This window comes from Cervus elaphus, chromosome 6 (genome assembly GCF_910594005.1).
Source record: "Cervus elaphus chromosome 6, mCerEla1.1, whole genome shotgun sequence".
Taxonomy (NCBI): domain Eukaryota; kingdom Metazoa; phylum Chordata; class Mammalia; order Artiodactyla; family Cervidae; genus Cervus; species Cervus elaphus.
In genome coordinates this window covers 1,028,436-1,046,319 of record NC_057820.1, presented here as the reverse complement: position 1 = coordinate 1,046,319, position 17,884 = coordinate 1,028,436, and the positions used below count along the sequence as shown (strand labels likewise).

Here is a 17,884-nt window from a genome sequence, read left to right as displayed (position 1 = left end):
GGTCTCGGAGGGCGTGGGAGCCCGCTCCTCCGCGAGGCCCCCAGTCGCACCGTCGGGCCCCCCCGCGCCGGGCCGGCGCACAGAGAGGCCGAGCGCGATTTCTCTTTGCACAGCGTGCTGTCCCGGTGACTAGCGGGCCGCTGACCAGGGGCTCAGGCCCGGGGAAGGCTGGGTGGGGAGGGGACGTAGAGAGGGGTGGTCTCTGCGGGTGAGACTTGCCAGGGAGGCTTCACCGCACAGGCTAGGCCCCGGGGCGGGCGTGAGCAGCCCGGAAAGCCCGGGACCAAGGCCAGTTCGGCCTGCCCGCCTGGGGTTGGGATGCTAGGGGCCTGCACTCCCGGGAGCTGGGGGGCCTGGTGCTGCATTTATGAAGCGCCTGCTGCATTCGCGCAGAGCTCAGCTGCCTGAGTTACTGGCCAGAGAGGCTCACCCAGGCACACTCCACCCCAGGGAGAAGTTTGGAGACAGGGTGCTTGCTGCGCATGAGAATGGAGAGAGGGGACTGGATGGCCCTGGGTGCAGGACCCCAACTCTGGGGCTCTGAGGAAGGCTGCGGTGGGGGGCTGGTGGCAAAGCCTGAGATGCCTGGAGTGGGGGGAGAGGGACCTGGGGCAAGTAAGGCAGGAGGAACCCAAAGGAGCCAGACAGGAGAGGGTGACCCCTGGGTCTGGCTCTGGGTCCCCCAGCCAAGTGCCTCTGGCTTCTCAGACTCCGTGTGCTCATCAGCAAATTGGTCGAGGAGAGTGTCTCTGACCTGCTGCTCCGGCCACCCCACTGTTCCAGGTGAGCCTGGAGACACCCCAGCCTTTGGGGCTAGACCTTGGGACCCTGAAGTGTCACAGGGAAAAGTCAAGTCTGACTCTATGTTGGAACTATTTCTTTGACTTGCTTTCCATTCCTTTTTTCCTTTTTATTTTAATCATACAGAATGGCCTGCCTTAGAGAATCCTGCCCCTCTCCTTGTTAAAAGGTGCCTTGGTTCAGAACCCTGTCCACCTTCCTCCAGATGGCAGGGAGGAAGAAATCAACACATCACCCTGCCTAAGGCTTGCTGTTCTAGGAGGTATTTGCAATGTTCATGGACTTTTTCCTTTGTTTCCTCCCCTCCCCTCATCCCTGATCTGTAAAAGAAGCTGGCATCCAGACCCCAATAAGGTAGTTATTGTGAGACATTAGTCTGCCACCTCCTCAGTCATCTGGCTCTCAACACCTTGTCTCTGGTTCACTGGCCTGCCGCGCGGCGAGCAGCGTGAGCTTGGACTTGCTGACAGAAGGGCCCACTGCTCTGTGCCCACCAGACAGATCAGCGCCTCTGCTGTGTGCCGCCTTGGTTGCCGGCTCTGGTCAAGCCCACGTCCCCCAGACTGGGCAGGGGCACCATCCACGTCCGTGTGGGTCTGGCTGGTGGGCAGTGCTAGCAGAGGAGGGCAGAGGGCACTCCCACGGTGCCCCCAGAGTGTGCCGTGAGCCCCCGCTTCCTCCAGCGAAGGGCCCTGGTTGACCTCTGGGTGCTTCACACCCTGGATTCCCTTCCCAGGGCTGCTGCACAAATTCCCACAAACCGGTTGAGTGAAATTTAGTCTCTCCCAGTTCTAGGGGCCAACAGTCTGAAATCAAGGTGTTGGTGGGGCTGTCCCCCTGCCACACATTCCCCAGCCCCATCTCAGACTCTAGGGGAGGGCCCTTCCCGCCTCTTCCTGCCGCTGGTGGTTCCTGGCTGTCCTTGGCTTGTGGCTGCATCCACCCCAGTATCTCCCTCCATAGCCACGTGGTTTTTCTTCTGTTATATAAGGACACTTGTCTTTGGATGTAGGGCCACCCAGATCATCCAGGCTGATCTCTTGATCTCATGAGCTTAATTTAACGACTGCAAGACTCTTTTTCCAAATAAGGCTGCATTCCCAGGCTCCAGGAGTGGATCTCCCTTTTGGAGGCCCCATCCTGCCCCTCGCCACACACCCTCCCCCCACGGTGGCTGGTCTCTTTGGTGCTGCCCACGGTTTGAAGTGGTCCCTCCACTGCAGCCTGTCTCCAGCGGCACCGTAGGGTGGCATCTGGGTCAGGGTTCAGGAGCATTTTCACGGCTCTTGGCAGCGGACTCTGCCAGATTGCTTCCAGAGGGTCTGACACTGCCTCTTGCAGCCCTGGAGGAGTTGCTGCCCACTTGGCCCCACCCTTGCCACCAGGGGAGGACACTGCTCGAAGGCATTTTTAATATTCTTGACAAAATAATTTTATTTGTTCACAATTATTGTTTCCAAGTCAGCACGTTCAGCTGGAGCAAGCTGTCCCATGGGGCCTTCCCGAGACGGCGGGCGGGCCCGTGGTTCACAGGCCCCTGTGCTGGTTCCCCTGGGGTGGGCAATGCCCCTGGTAGCCAGGGTTTCATCACAGCCCGCTGACGGGGCATCTCCTCTGAGACCCCCTGCAGCTCCGCCGGGCTGAGTCTTCCCAGCACCCCATGTGGTGGGTGCTCCCCAGGCCCCCTGGAGCCCAGGGCTTACAGTTGACCCCTCCCTGCCCGCTCCCCTCTCCAAACACTGACCCCACCTCCCAGGGCCCACAGCACGGGGAAGGAAGGTGGGTGTGGAGGCTGAGGGCAGCCGGGCCCAGCCCAGCCCAGCCTGGTGGGTGAGTCAGAGCTGGGCGGCCCTGCGTGCTGGGGCTTGTGTGGGTGAGCAGGCCGCCCTGGGCCCCGGGTGCGGACCCCAGCGGGCTGTCAGCATCCCCCCCCCGCCCCTCCTCACCGCCCCGCCCGGCCTGGGCCCACACTGGGTTCATGGCGCCAAGGTGCACTCAGCTCGGGGGAGTTTCAGCCTCTGCCCCGCCTGCATCTACAGTGCTGCTGCCCGCTGCAGCCGCCGCGGTGCCCAACGGGCACCCGTCAAGGCCAGCGCTAAGCCAGGGGCTCAGGATAGGGGACCCCCAGCCAGAGCCTCCCGCTCAGCCTCCTGAGGGACTCAGGCCCAGGGAGGGGCTGCCATGGGCTCGGGGCTGGGCTGGGGGAGACTGAGGCCCCGGGGTGACTTCAGGTGTTCAGTGCCCAGCCCACCTCTTCCAGGAGGCTTGGGGGACCCCCCGCAGGGGCGGCTCAGTCTCCAAGCTCCCCCCTCCTCCCAGCACACGTCCCCACCATCTCGGGAAGTCACTGCCACTCCTGCCTGCTGAGGACTCAGAGCAGGTCAACAAGGGACGGGGAGGGGGCCCCTGGGACGCCCTGCCGAGCTGTTCTGAACCAGGTCCCTCCCCCAAGGAAAAGCAAGCAGATTTGAGAGGTGGTGACTGCTGTGAAAGCCGCTCAGCCACGTCCGACTCTATGTGACCCGTGGACTGCAGCCCGCCAGGCTCCTCTGTCCATGGGCTCCTCCAGGCAAGAATAATGGAGTGGGCAGCCACGTCCGACTCTATGTGACCCGTGGACTGCAGCCCGCCAGGCTCCTCTGTCCATGGGCTCCTCCAGGCAAGAATAATGGAGTGGGCAGTCACGTCCGACTCTATGTGACCCGTGGACTGCAGCCCGCCAGGCTCCTCTGTCCATGGGCTCCTCCAGGCAAGAATAATGGAGTGGGCAGCCACGTCCGACTCTATGTGACCCGTGGACTGCAGCCCGCCAGGCTCCTCTGTCCATGGGCTCCTCCAGGCAAGAATAATGGAGTGGGCAGCCACGTCCGACTCTATGTGACCCGTGGACTGCAGCCCGCCAGGCTCCTCTGTCCATGGACTCCTCCAGGCAAGAATAATGGAGTGGGCAGCCACGTCCGACTCTATGTGACCCGTGGACTGCAGCCCGCCAGGCTCCTCTGTCCATGGACTCCTCCAGGCAAGAATAATGGAGTGGGCAGCCACGTCCGACTCTATGTGACCCGTGGACTGCAGCCCGCCAGGCTCCTCTGTCCATGGACTCCTCCAGGCAAGAATAATGGAGTGGGCAGCCACGTCCGACTCTATGTGACCCGTGGACTGCAGCCCGCCAGGCTCCTCTGTCCATGGACTCCTCCAGGCAAGAATAATGGAGTGGGCAGCCACGTCCGACTCTATGTGACCCGTGGACTGCAGCCCGCCAGGCTCCTCTGTCCATGGGCTCCTCCAGGCAAGAATAATGGAGTGGGCAGCCATTCCCTTCTCCAGGGGATCTTCCCAACCCAGGGATCAAACGTGGTCTCCTGCACTGCAGGCAGATTCTTTACCGTCTGAGCCACCAGAGAAGCCCTGTTGTAGATTGTGGGTAATTTCTGCCTTTTAAATTCATTCTCAGAAAATAAAAAGCACAGTTGACTTGCTCATTATAGCAGAGATGTTAAAGAACATGGAGAAGTGGAGAAATTCCAAGGTCCGCTGGCCAACACTAACTGTTGTACAAGGTCCTTAATTTTAGCTCTGAGCTTCCTGGCAGGCTGAGCAAAAAGGGCAACACTGTGAATCATGTGCTGTCGGAGGCTGTCTTCTCGGATGTGCGCTGACAGCCCCAGTGCAAACATTCCGGCCTTGTGCCCCTTGGTTCACTCTGACCACTAGACCTCAAATCCTGACTTCAGGTTTGGAAAATGTGGTTGGTCCCAGATGAGCAATAAAAGAGCAGTGCTGTGTCTGTAGACACAGGAGAGTGACAGGGCGGGGGGTGGGCAAGGCTCAGGCTTCTCCGGGGTGCCACCCCAGCTAGGGGGAGCGGAGCGGGCTAGGGGAGGTCCATCCCTCAACCCCGTACTGGAGCCTGGCACAGAAGGCTGCCTCAAAGTGCACAAGGGCAGGAGGTGCTGGTTGGGGGAGAGTCTGGCTGGGGAGGGCCAGCCTGGGTGTGGGGGTGGCCCCCAGGGGAGTGGGCTGGGGAAGGAGGACGGTGGAGAAGGACCCACTGCTGGCCAAGGAGGGGTTAAGGCCTCCACAGCTCCCAGGGCTGGCGGGGGCCAGGCCGGTAGCCGCTGAGCAGCTCAGTAATCTATTTTCCTAAGCACTTGGCATTTGCCTGAAACCTCAAGTGTATTTTCCCTAAGTTTTATTTTTTCTTTGACCCCAAACTCTGGTAAATTTAAGGGAAATTTAATTATGGTGTTTTGGGTCCATTTACACTTAAACCTTCTCAGCATTTTTTCCAGGACCCTTTTGGAGTTCAGCACGTCTTGGGAGCCTTCTAAATGAGCGTTTTTATTATTATTATTTTTTGAAAAGGCTTTACTCCCCCTGCCCCCACCCCCCAGGACCAGCCTTCCTGCCAAGAATAAACAAGGCTGACTCCACAGGCTCCGGCTGAATTAGGAATCCATCGCCGGCCGCCAGGCCAGCCCCACGGCACATCACGCCTTCCTCCCTCCCCTGGGCAGCCTTCACCCCCAGAGCAATGCCCCTTCCTCTGGGTTCTGTTGGCCCTCCCAGGAGGGGATGTCACCTGCTCCGGGAGCCTCAACCACACACCCTCCCGGGGCGGGGGGACCTCGATCCCTTGCTCTTGGCCCTGCCGGTCCCTGTGTGGGTCACTCATGGACCAGCCCCCGCCTGCTGCCAGGCAGAACCCAGGAGTTCAGAGGGGCCACAGGGTCCCACAGGCGGCAGCGGTGGCCTCAGTGTCTGTGGCTGGAGGTTGTGGACACTGTCCAGTCCAGGCTGGGGCCAGGACATGCCCCCCACCCCCCAGGAGGCAGACTGGGGCACCCCACAACCTGTGGACCTGGGAACAAAAAGACCGAATTTTCAGGTGATGTGGCCCCTGGCAAAGCCCACAGGGGCCAACTGCTCACACCAGCTGCAGTGTCTGTCCTGTGTGACGGGGGGACCCCGGGGGCGTGGAGCTGCAGGGGGACCCCGAGGCATGGAGTTGCAGCTGGCAGGGCCTCCCTGGGGACACAATAACCAGCTGCAGCCGCCCACTGCGGGGAGGCTTCCTGGCCTTGGGGAGGGTGCGTGTTCCCCGCGCTGTGTGGGGCTTCCCTGAGAGGCCGCTTGGCCCCGTGGGTTCTGGGTGAGAAGGCTTTAGCTGGACTCTGCTAACCCCAGACCCTGTGGCCTCCCATCTCCCCCACTAGCCACTGGGAAGGAGGAATGGGAGCGGTGGTCCCCAGGACCCCTTCCCAAGCCCAGCTATTGGGGCTTTAAGGAGAGGGACTGTAGTTCGTGAGGGGTCTTGCCCAAGAACATGCTCGGGCGGGAAACCTGCTGTAGTCACACCCCTCCCCAGGGAACTGGGGCTTCTCTGGTTCCCCCCCAGGCCTTGAGCACCCCTGGGCCCGGCTCCCTGGACGCTTGGAGCCCCAGGAGCCTCAGCGCACGTGGGCTCTGGGAGGCACGTATTTAAGCTGAAGAGCTGCCTGAGCGGCCAGCACTGCCCCATTTTACAGAAGGGTACACTGAGGCACAGTGGCGTGGAGCGCCTCCCCAGGGTCTGCCCCGCACCGTCTGCTGAGCGCTCGCTCAGAGCCAGGCTGAATGGTCCCCCGAGAGGGAGATCTTTCAGGGCCGGGGGAGAGGATGCCCTGGCCTCCTCACCCCCCACCCTGGGCCCCCAGCGTCCGGGGGCTCCTCTGCCTAATGGCCAGCCCCCCGGGGGCTGAGTCCAGGGGCCAGCGGGGTGGGTGCTGCTGGACGGTGAGCCTCTGGCCTGTGCTGTGTCTGAGGGCCACCTCTGCCTGTGCCGGAGGCCCCCTAATAGAGACATCTTTGAGGGCCCTCCCGAAGCCCCCCCGCCCCTGCCTGCCTGCCCCAGGGCCCAAGTCCGCTGACAGCTTTATTGTCCGCCCAGGCTGCCCTGCAGGCGCTGAGGGCGTGGTCCAGATAGACCTGGGAGACTCCGACCTGCCCAGGCAGAGGGCGGCTGAGTGAGATAAACGACCCCCGCCCCCTGCCCGCAGGGCCGCATCCATACCTGTGCCCACGCTACTCTGTGCCCCGCTGAGACCAGACCACCCAACAGGCCACAGACAGGGAGTGGCCTCCCGGGGACCCCCGGGCTCAGAGTGAAAGTGGGTGGGGGCGGTCTCCTGGCCGGGTGACACCCCTGAAGCTCTGGGGCGGCAGCCGCCCCAGGCTCCCCTCACTGCTGCCACACTGCTCCAGGGAGCACCCCCAGGGCTCGGCCCGGGCCAACCCTGCCCCACTTTCCAGCCATGCCTGCCCGGAGGACCGGTCACAGGGCCAGGGTCAGCCTCCAGCCAGAGTGGGTGGGGGCGGAGTGCCCCAGGCCAAGGTTATCTCAGGATGAGGGTCTGGGTTGTCTCAGCTCAGATCAAAGAGCCTTATCTGGCCAGCCTCCCTTCCCATCCCACCATCCTCCTGTCCTTCCTCCTAGCCCAACCCTCCCCCCAACCCCGCTCCAGACGCCTCCCAGGCCGTGCACGCCCCTCCAGCTCTTTGGCACAGCCCCGATCCACAGCCCCGCAGGGCCCTGATCTCCGACAAGGCCCTGAGCGCGTGGCTGGGGAGCACCCCGCCCGGCCAGCAGTGGAGGGCCACGGGTGGGCAGTACAGTGGGTGACTGCGACAGCACGCAGGTGGGCCCGGTGGCCCGGGAGGAGCCCCCCACACCCGGCGGGTGTGCCCCGTGCATCTGCAGGCACATATGTCCACCAGCCTCCCAGCTCGTGGGGGCAGCCTGGGCCTGAGCCCTCAGCGCGTGGAGCCAGCGGAGGCCCATTGAGCTTCTGTGGGCCCCAGCTCCCTGTCCTGCCCACCAGCCCTGCGAGCTCCTGCTGCAGAGGCCGCCCGCCTGCCCGAGCAGCGAGGGCCGGGCCGAGCCTGGGAAGCTGGGTCAGAGCAAGGCTGGGCAGGGTCCCCACCGCACCCGAGCGTGCACCCTGCGAGGGCAGGGGCTTCGGATCCCAACACAGCCTGGCCCAGGCGAGCCTGGCACACCTGTGCCTACACGTGCGTGTGTGTGCTCATGCGTGTGTGCCCTGCCGCTCCAGCCGACAGCCTCCGCGCAGGGATCTGGACGTCCCCGTCCCCACAGGCGTCCCCATCTCCTGGCCAAGGGCCACCTTTGGCCTTGCAGACTCTGAGCCAGCCCAGTTCCCAGGCTAGCCCACAAAGGTGGGCCGACCCTGGCCCCGTGGACCTGTGGGGCCAAGAAGGGGAAGCTCAGATGGACAGAGACGCTGTCTGCCAGCTCCAGAGGCGCACGCAGCGGGTCCAGGAGGCCTCCCCGCGTGCTGTGGCTGTGACCTCCTGCTGCTCCCAGGCGCCCTGCCCTGACTTGCACAGGTCGCCTCCTGCGATGCTCGCCCTCGGAGAAGGCCCCAGGGCTTAGGCCTTGGGCTGGCCTTGGTGCTTAGGGTTTATCTTCCTGGTGGAGGGGGTCTACTCAATCCAGCCGAGGGCCAGGTGCCCAACCCCAGGGGGTGAAGAGTCCAGGGCCCCGGCTCACGCCCCTGCCATCTGCGGGCCACGTTCTGTCCCCGTGGCCAGCTGTGGCTGGGGGACAGGCCTCACCAGGGCTGGCTAGGAGAGGGGCTGTCCACGCTCCATGCTGGGGTGAAGCAGCCCCCCGGCCAGGTAGTTGGGTGGCCCCCTAGCTGCATCCAGCCCACCGAGGCTGGGGCATGTGCACGTAGTCGTCCAATCCTGTCTAGCTCTTTGCAACCCTGGCGGACTGTAGCCCGCATGAGATTGTCTAGGCAGGAATACTGGCGCGGGTTGCCATTTCCTTGTCCAGGGGATCTTCCTGACCCAGGGATCCAACCCACATCTCCTGCGGCTCCTGCATCACAGGTGGTTTCTTTACCACTGCGCCACCTGGGAGGGCTACACTGAGGGTGCATGCGCGCGTGTGTGTGTGTGTGTGTGTGTGTGCGTGCGCGCGTGCGTGCTGCTGGCTTCAGCTGTGTCCAACACTTTTCAACCCCATGGACTGGAGCCCACCAGGCTCCTCTGTCCATGGGATTCTCCAGGCAAGAATGCTGGAGTGGGTTGCCATGCCCTCCTCCAGGAGGGTCTTCCCAGCCCAGGGATCGAACCTGTGTCTTCTGAGTCTCCTGCATTGCAGACAGATTCTTTACCGCCACCTGGGAAGCCCCCTACTGAGGTTGCAGAAAGCAATAAATCTTCAAAACCAAGAGCTGATGGAAAGCCTCAGACATCCCCTGGTCCCCATGCCTTCGTCCCTGCCCTAACCCTGTCCAGCCCCGACCCATCCACCCTCACTGCCAGGACACCCTTAGTCCTGCCCCCAGAACAAGGCAGCCCCCCCCAGGGGTCACAGGTGGGTGGCAGGAGCGCCCCCCCCCCAGCCCCAGCTCCCTGTGACTCTGGAACACCCACTCCAGGGAGGCCCCTGGACACCCGGCCTCGCAGACCTGGGGGCTCAGAGTGTCCCTCCTTCCCCTAAGATGTGCTTACCTGCACACACAGGGGCGCGCGCGCGCTCACACACACCACGAGGCCCAGACGCTTCTCCTTGTAAATTGCTTCAGAGAGTGCAGGCCGCTGTCTGCTTTGAGCTCACAGAACTGGTAGTGCCAGAAATCCAGCTCGTTAGGCAGGTGGAGACTCGACGGGGGCCGGCCCACCCCCGGGGGCCTCTCGGTTCAGGCCCTCCCACCCCCAGATGACCCTCAGCAGCAGGGGGCCAGGCCCGCGACCACCTGCTGCTTTTCCACAGGCTTCTGAAGGTCATGGTGCCCTCCGCCCCCACCCAGACCCCCCCTCCCTGCCCCAGAGGGAGGTGGTCCCGGCTCTGCGGGCTCCTGAGGGGTGGCCTTGGCCTGTTCATGAAGTGAGGACCGTAAAGGGGAGAAGAGCCATAGGCCGAGGTGACCAGACAGGCCAGGGGCGGGCTGGCCCTGGTCCCTTCCTGCACCCCCCGCAGTTCCGCCGTGGAGGGGGGCTTCCCCATGAGGCCACTCCCTGCACACCGTCCTCCTCGAGAGACGCCTGAGGTCCCTGGGCCCAGAGCTGGCTCCTCTGGAACCAGGTGGGGCCCCACCAGCAGCCGCTGACTCAGAGGTCTGGGCTGAGCCCCTGGGGATAGAGGCTGTGAGGTTTCTGGGATGTACGTTCGTGACCCCCGGGGCTGGAGCTGAGGGGTCAGGGGCTGTCCCCGGGGTGGCGGTATTGCCTCTGCCCCGGCAGACCTCACTAGTCAACTACAGCCCCGTCTCTGCCGCCGCGGCCACGGCCTCAGCCCCTGTCCTCCAGACGGCTGCCCCCTACCCGGGGACCGGAAACCCACGGCAGAGTCTGCCTGCAGCCCCCTACGGCCGGCCCTGGAAGGACCTCAGCTGGGCCCTGTCCCCCCACGCCACCCGCCCCCAACCCAGGTCTTTAGTGATGCCCCCCGGGGCGCCATCCTCTGTCCTGGATTCCTGGGGGTCCCCTTATTCAAGGTGGGGAGCCTGAGGTGCCGGGGGGACAGGGTCCGGCCGAGTCTCCTGAGCCCCTGCCAACCTGGCATTGGGAGCTGGGACTGGAGACCTCTGGTCCCGAGGAAGCAGGCGCTGCGGCCCCAGGAAAGGTGAGGGCTCTCAGGCCAGAGCAGCTTCGGGGCTGGGGCTGGCCACTCTGCCCTCCCAGGCGGCTTGGAGCAGGGCCTGGGGGACAGCCGGCTACATGCGGGGCTCCCTCTCTGCTCGGGTCGGGCTCCCACAGCCCCCCAGGATGAGCTGCAGCCCCTGGCCGCGTGCAGCTGCCAGCTGCTGCCAGCTGGAGTTGGGGCCGGCCAGCAAGGCCACGTCTGTCCGCCAGGTGGGCAGGATTAGCGGAGCACAGCGGCCCATTGACGGTGTCCCGAACAAAGCCATCTTCCCGGGGACACCTGCCAGGCCCTGGGCCCACCGAGCCCCCAGCCATCCACCGCCGGCCAGGGCCCTGCCCTCCGGGAGCACCCAGGCAGGGCGGACCTCAGCGAGTCCAGTGGAACGCCAGGCATGTCCCCCGCTCGGGGCAGGACGCGTCACCCACAGCAGCTCTGCCCAGGTCTCCAGGCTGGCCTCCACTGGAAGCCCTCGGGAGCAGAGAGGGCACCCCTCCTTCTAGGAGGCAGCTCGGGCTCAAGGACGGGCCCAGGTCTTTACCCTTGCAGACACGTGACCTGGCTGCTCGTGTGGGGACGGGATGGGATCTGGGCTGGCCAGCTGGAAGAACACAGGGTGACTCAGAGCCGCCCCGCCTTGGGTCCAGGGGCCAGTTCTGATGAGGCTGGGACTGCAGGTCCAGGGGCAGTGTCTCTGCTGGGGCTGCGGGGGCAGGGGGCTTGGGTCCCCATCCAGGCACCGGGGCTGAGACAGAAGGAAGTCGCATCTGCGGAAGCGGGCCAAGGGTGTCTGCAGTGCAGGTTTGGGCTTCAAGCTGCTGAGAAAACACACCTTTTCCACAGCGGATTTATTTAGGCCGAGAAAAAAGAAACATTCCTGAGCCCACTTGTTGTTGCTGCTCAATTGCTAAGCCGTGTCTGACTCTGTGACCCTATGGACGGCAGCACGCCAGGCTTCTTCATCACCAACTCCTGGGGCTCACTCAAACTCATGTCCATAGAGTCAGTGATGCCATCCAACCATCTCGCCCTCTGTCGTCCCCTTCTCCCGCCTTCAATCTTCCCCAGCATCAGGGTCTTTCCCAATAAGTTGGCTCTTTGATTCAGGTGGCCAAAGTATCAGAGCTTCAGCTTCAGCCTCAGTCCTTCCAATGGATATTCAGGGTTGATTTCCTTTAGGATGGACTGGTTTGATCTCCTTGCTGTTCAACGGACTCTCAAGACTGTTTCTCCAACACCACAGCTCAAAAGCATCAATTCTTCAGCACTCAGCTTTCCTAATGACCCAACTTTCACATCTGTACATGACTGTTGGGAAAACCATAGCTTTGACTTATATGGACCTTTGTTGGCAGTAATGTCTCTGCTTTTTAATATGCTGTCTTGGTTAGTCATAGCTTTTCTTCCAAGGAGCAAGGGTCTTTTAATTTCATGACTGCAGTCACTGTCCCCAGTGATTTTGGAGCCCAGGAAAATAAAGTCTGTCTCCATTTTTTTCCCATCTATTTGCCATGAAGTGATGGGACCAGATGCCATGATCTTAGTTTTCTGAATCTTGAACTTTAAGCCAGCTTTTTCACTCTCCTCTTTCACCCTCATCAAGAAGCTCTTTAGCTCCTCTTTGCTTTCTTCATAAGGGTGGTGTCATCTGCATATCTGAGGTTGTTGATATTTCTCCCGGCAATCTTGATTCCGTCTTGTGATTCATCCAGCCCAGCATTTCACATGATGTGCTCTGCATAGAAGTTAAATAAACAGGGTGGCAACATGCAGCCTTGATGTACTCCCTTCCCAATTTGGAACCAGTCCATTGTTCCATGTTCTGAGCCTATGGGGCACAGATTTTTTGCCCTTGCCCGGATCCCGAGCTCCCTGGCAGCCAGGGCGAGGAGAGAAAGATGCTGCTGTGGCTGGCGAGACGGCGAGCCCTTGGGCATCTGCGGCCTCCCCCGCTCCCAGGGCTGAGACCAGGACCCTGACCTGCAGGTGGGCCCCGGAAGGGACTGGAGAGCCACCTCGTGATCTCAGAACGGGGCTGAGCCACGCTGGTCACCCCCAGCTGGGGCCCAGACCCCACCCCAGGCAAAGAGGAGCTGAGGAGTGCCCGGGGTCGTCTGAGGCTCAAGGAGCTGGCCCTGGGTGCGGGGAGACGGGTGTGTGGCAGGGCTTCCCAGGCGGGCCCAGCCCTGCTGGCTCCTGACCCCTCCGACCCGCCTCCAAAGGCGGATAGTCCCACCCAGTGTGGGCTCCCTGCTGAACCCCCACCCAGCAGGGGGCTCGCCTGGCACCCTCTCTGACCACCCTCCTGCCGGCTGCTCCTTGCGCACTCTGAGACCAGCGCCACCCAGCAGGGCCTTCCTGTCCCAGGAGCCCAGCCCCCTCGCCTCCCCAGCACCCACTCCCCGGCCCAGGGCTCCTCCGGGGCAGCCGTGCACGCTCAGCCCCGGGCAAGCACCCAGAGGACAGCTCATATCCAGGGAGCCCCTCTCTGGCCCCACAGCCTGGACACGGGGCTGCCGTGCGGAGTCGCTCCTGGGGCTTGGGAGGGAGGAGGGGTGAGGGGTTGGCAGTGAGGGGCCCGGCTCAACCTGGGGGCCGCAGAGCAGGGACGGGCCTCGGGCTGTGTGGGCCTCCAGGAGGAGGCCCACCAGTCTGGTCCCCCGGGAAGAGGTCCGCCAGGCTGGTGCCCCAGGAAGGGGTCCGCCAGGCTGGTCCCCTGGAATGAGATCCACCAGGAGGCTAGTCTCCCAGGACGAGGCCCTCCAGGCTGGCCCCGGGGCAGGCAGTCCCAGAACAGTGCCAGCAGCATGTCCTCGTCCTCTGCACACAGCCGAGGCCTGGCGGCCTCCCCAGCGCCGCCCGCCTGACGAGGAGCGAGAGACGGAGGCCAGCAGGGGCCCGGGGCGGGCGGCCCTAGGGGCTGCACACCCCACTCCGCTGGCCCAGCCAGCCCCGCGCTTCCTGTCAAAGGCGGGGTTGGCGAGGGCTCCCCACGACGGAGCCGCAGGCCTCGCGGTGGGGCCTGCGAGGACAGCTGGGCGAGAGGGGTGGGACGGCTCCCGACCTGGGGGTCCTCGGGACGGGGGCGGTAAGGGGCCGGGCCTGGGCTCCCTGGCCACACTGAGGGCCTCCCGCGCCGGGCCCGCCCTGCTCACAAGCCTCAGCGCCGGACTCGAGAGGCAGCGCGCCTTCCCCCATTCCGTAGCAGCCCCCCAGCGCCTCTGTGAGCCCGGCGCTGCTTACAGTCCTGGGGGCTCCCGGGAAGACACAGACCAACGCTGGCCTCCAGGGCTGGACAGTCATGGGATGCAGTCCGCGGTGGTCCGGGCTGGGGGACGGCGGCCACACGTGCTGACCACGGACGTCCACAGGCGACAGAGCCGAGCCCGGCAGGGGAACGCGCGGAGCCGGGCCAGGGGCCCAGCGGCTGGGGTGCGGGAGGGGCAGGCACCCCAGGGGGCTTGCTTCCAGCAGGGTGTCAGCCACAACAGGGTCCCAAGCTAGGGTGGGGCTGATCTGACCGGGGTCTCAGGGCAGAGGCCGCAGCTTGGAGGGGCTACTGGGGGGGAGTGGGCTGCATCCTGGACGCTCCGGGCAGGCGGAGGCCCAGTGGTGCCTCGGGCAGCTGTCCCCAGCAGCAGGCTTTTCTTTTCCTGCCTCTGGCCCTTTGGCCCTGGATCAGGTCCGGAGGGTGAGGATGACTTGCTCAGGCCGCTCTGCGGAGTCCTGGGGCGGTGGCTGGGGGAGGTGGTCCGTGTGGTCAGTGTGGCCGGAGACTGCAGGGAGGCCTGCCTGGGACCTCCCCCCCGCCCCCCGCTGGAGGTTCCCACAAAGCCCAGACCCCGCGCCCCGCACCATCCCACCTCACTCGCCTGGGTGCTCTGACACCTGTCTGTCTGGGGGAGGGAGGCCCCCGTGACCACCTGGCATTCACAGCAGACCTGGCAGGCTGCCCATCCCAGCCGAGGACACCCCCGCTCTCTCTGGACCCCCGGCAGCCCGCCCACCCCAGGCCACAGAGGGGGAGCTCCTCTTCCCAGGAGGACGGAAGGAGGTGTCCGCTCCGCGCCGCCCGCGGGCCCCGCGCCAGCCTCTCTTCGGGCCCCTGAGCTCTTGCCAGCCGGGAGCCGGGCCGCCAGCGCTTTGTGCCTGCTGGGCACCCCCGCCTCCTGGGACCACCCCTCCCGGGCTCAGGTTCCCTGGCGCCCTGCCCGACATCCTCCCCCCCGGGGGCCCAGGACGAGGCCCCCGGCACGGCCTGAAGAGAGGAAGGGCTGAGCTCAGCCCCAGAGGACCAGCACCCTGCCTGGTGACCCTGTCCGGCTGGACGTGGACATTGACAGGCGCCGCCTGGCCCACCCTGACATCTGAGGCTCCTCAGGGCAGCAGGGGGCCAGGGTGGGGGCCCCAGATCCGAGGAGGGGATGGTCTCGGGGCCTCACAGCTCCCCGGGGTGGGGGCCAGGCATGCCTCCTTTGCCCTCCCCTCCGCAGGGCTTTGTAGGACACTGTGCCTCCTCTGGGGTCCTGGGCACATGGCCAGCGGCCCGTCTGCACGGAGACCTGGATTCCTCGGCTGTGTGAGGACACCCCGAGGGCCGGCTCGGGATGGGCGCCGGGCACAGAGCACCTGCAGGGCTGATGGTCCAGGGGTGATGGACGCGGGGAGGCGCACCCAGGGGAGACCGCAGAGCAGGAACAGGGCAGCTGGCGGGCAGGCGGCAGGGCAGGCCCGCTGGGCGCCTCCAGGCAGCGAGGGGGTGGGGACAGGATGGGCGGGCGGGCCGAGGTCAGCTGGCCGGTGGACAGAGGAGGAGCTGGCCTTCGATCCCCGATCCCAGGGGCGGGGGCAGCCCCCAGGCTCTGGGCGGGGGCGTGACATGATCTGATTAAGATGCCGCTCTCTGACTGTGGTGGGGAGGGGTGAGGAGACACGGCCCTGCGGTCAGTGGGTCAGTCGAGGGGCCTGAGGCCCACGCCCGCTCGGGGCCCGGGAGGGTGTGCGCAGGGCCCATGCTGGCAGCTGACGGTGGCGCTGGGAGGGGGCTGGGACAGAGGAGGGGTCCCGGGCGGAGGGCGCTGACGGCTCAATCCCGCCCGTCACCGCTCAATGGCCCCTTGTCCCCGGCCATTGAGCACGGCATTCGGGCCCCCTGGCGACGCCCAGCCACGGCCATCTCCAGGGAGGCAGGAATGCAGCGGGCGGGGCCCAGGCTGGGGGTGGGGGCACCCGTTCTCACGCCCGGGGCCACTCGGGCTGACTCAATTGGAATTTAAATGCTGGCCATTGTTGTCTCCAGAATGGCCAGGAGTCAGCGCTGCCCTGGGGCCTGGACCCGGCCGCACTGGAGCAGCAGCCAACCCACCAGGCCCACCCCCGGCCCTCCTGAGGGCTGTTCCTTGCCCGCTCCTCCAGGCAGCCCTCCTGGACTCCTCTAGCCCTCTCTCTCTGCCCTCCAGCTCCAGTTCTGTCTGTGCTGGGGGTAGGGGGGAGTGGGATCCCCTCCAGTGTTGGGCCCTGACAGAGGCATCTACACTCCCTGGGGAGACTCGCCCATGGACGGCTCACTCCCTGACTGGCCGAGCCTGGCCTCTTCCTGAGCCCCGCTCCGGGAGCGTCAGGCTCAGGGCAGGGGGTGGAGGTGTGCAGGGCCATGCCCTCAGTTGGAGCAGCTTTCTGAGCACAAGCCCCCTTCCGGCCGGCATCCTGGTGACAGTCACGCGTGCCCCGAGCTCTGGGTTTGCAGGGTGGGGCATCCAGGGTTAGGGCTGAGTGGGAGACGGCACGTGGGAGCCCCCGGATCACGAATCTCAGACCCGCCGGCAGCATCGCTCCTCCAGGGTAAGGTTGTCTCCTGGTTCAAACTGGGAAGGACCCTGGGAAGGCACACAGTCAAGGCTGGCATCCGTGTTGTGGGGGCACATACCAGACCACAAACTGGCCTGCCACTCCCATCACCCAGGCCCGGGGCCGCGAACCCGTGTCACTGCCGGACACCCCGGTCTGCAGCCTGAGCTCGCCCCTAGCCCTTGTGGAGCCCTCTGGGTGAGATGCCCCAAGGCCCCCGACACAGCTGGGTGGCCCCGTGTCCCCCGGCTCTCCCGCCATCCGGCTGGTCCCCAGCCCAGCTCCCTCCCAGGGCGGAGGACGCTCCGGCTGGCCCCCCAGCCCCTTCCCACCACCTCTTCCTCTGCGGAGACTTCATTCATTTATTTATTTGCTGAACCTCTGACGTCCCTGAAAGAGGCCTTTGTCCGCTCAGACAATCAATGGCACAAATGGAAATGAAGTTGTGTTTGAGGAAAGTCTAGAGTATGTTGTGGGGGGGAGTGGTCCAGGCCAGGGGGCCCCTGGGGGTGGGGCACGCGGCCAGCGCGGAGGCTGCCGGGGGGACCCCGGGCGTGTGCACCCCAGGCCTGGCCACAAACCCTCTGAGGCTGCACAGGCCCACGGAGGGGACACGGAGCAGGGAGGGCAGTAAAGACCAAAGTTCTAGCGCCCACGGCCGCCCGCGGCTGCCCCGCTTGCACCTTCTCAGCGGCCGAGCCGGGGCAGGGAGCAGGGACACTGAGCACATGGCCCTCGACCTGGGCCCCGAATGCCCGACGAAGGACCCTGGGAAACTGCGGGGACCCTGAGGCTGGGGGCTGGACGGGGGGTGGTTTAACTGTAAGGACTTCTTCACTGGGGCGAGACAGGAAAGTTATGCGGGGTGGAGGGGCTTCCAGGCCAGGGAGGAGGTGAAGGAGGGTCCCAGTGGGAGGGCAGGAGGCTTGGATCGGGTGGTGGCTCCGAGGCTGAGAAGCTTCTGGAATGTCTCAAAAGCAGAGCCCAGTGGATGTTCTGTGGGCATGGGGGAGAAGGTGAGAGGTTGGCTTGAGGCTGCCTGAGTCCTCCCTGCTGACCCCACACCCCCTCTGCCCTGAACCGCCCAACGGAACCGAGTTCCTGGGTCAGGACCCACCGCACACCTGCTCACACTCAGGACTGACGGTGCGTGAGGGCCTTGGAGGCCACCAGGCAAAGCTGGGACCCCGAGAGCCTCTTTGCAGAGGGCTTCCTGAGGGTAGTGTCTGTGGCTGGATGGAGAAGCCTGGCTGACAGGCTGGGGCGGGAGGCCTGCGTTCTCTCGGGCTGGGCCTGGGCCCTGGGCCCTGGGCCCGGCGCGAGTGGGGAGGGATGGGAGGGGTGCCCTGCCCTGCCCGCCCCGGGCAGCCGGCAATGCTGAGCCAGCACCGGCCACCTCCTCCCGGCACGGAGCCTGCAGCGCCCGGCCCAGACACAGACGCGGCCCGTCCACGCTCGGGGGCGGCCGGAGTCAGGAGGCGTCAGGGTCAGCAGCCGGCCCAGCGGAGCGCGAGGGCAACAGTGCTGGCCGGGGCTGTCGGCCCAGGGTCCACTCGTCCATGAGGCTGTGTCCGCCCGGCTGAG

General features: G+C 65.0%; 1 long non-coding RNA gene across 2 annotated transcripts; it reads left to right on the top strand.

Moving 5' to 3' along the window:
* Position 1: 1 nt before the first annotated feature.
* Positions 2-3,390, top strand: LOC122696136. Of its 2 annotated transcripts, XR_006341693.1 has the most exons (4): positions 2-125; positions 687-783; positions 928-1,063; positions 3,254-3,390. It is a non-coding gene; the product is annotated as an uncharacterized LOC122696136 (long non-coding RNA). The 2 variants fall into 2 exon arrangements; XR_006341692.1 differs by lacking the exon at positions 2-125 and having other exon boundaries at positions 199-783.
* The last annotated feature ends 14,494 nt before the right edge of the window (positions 3,391-17,884 follow it).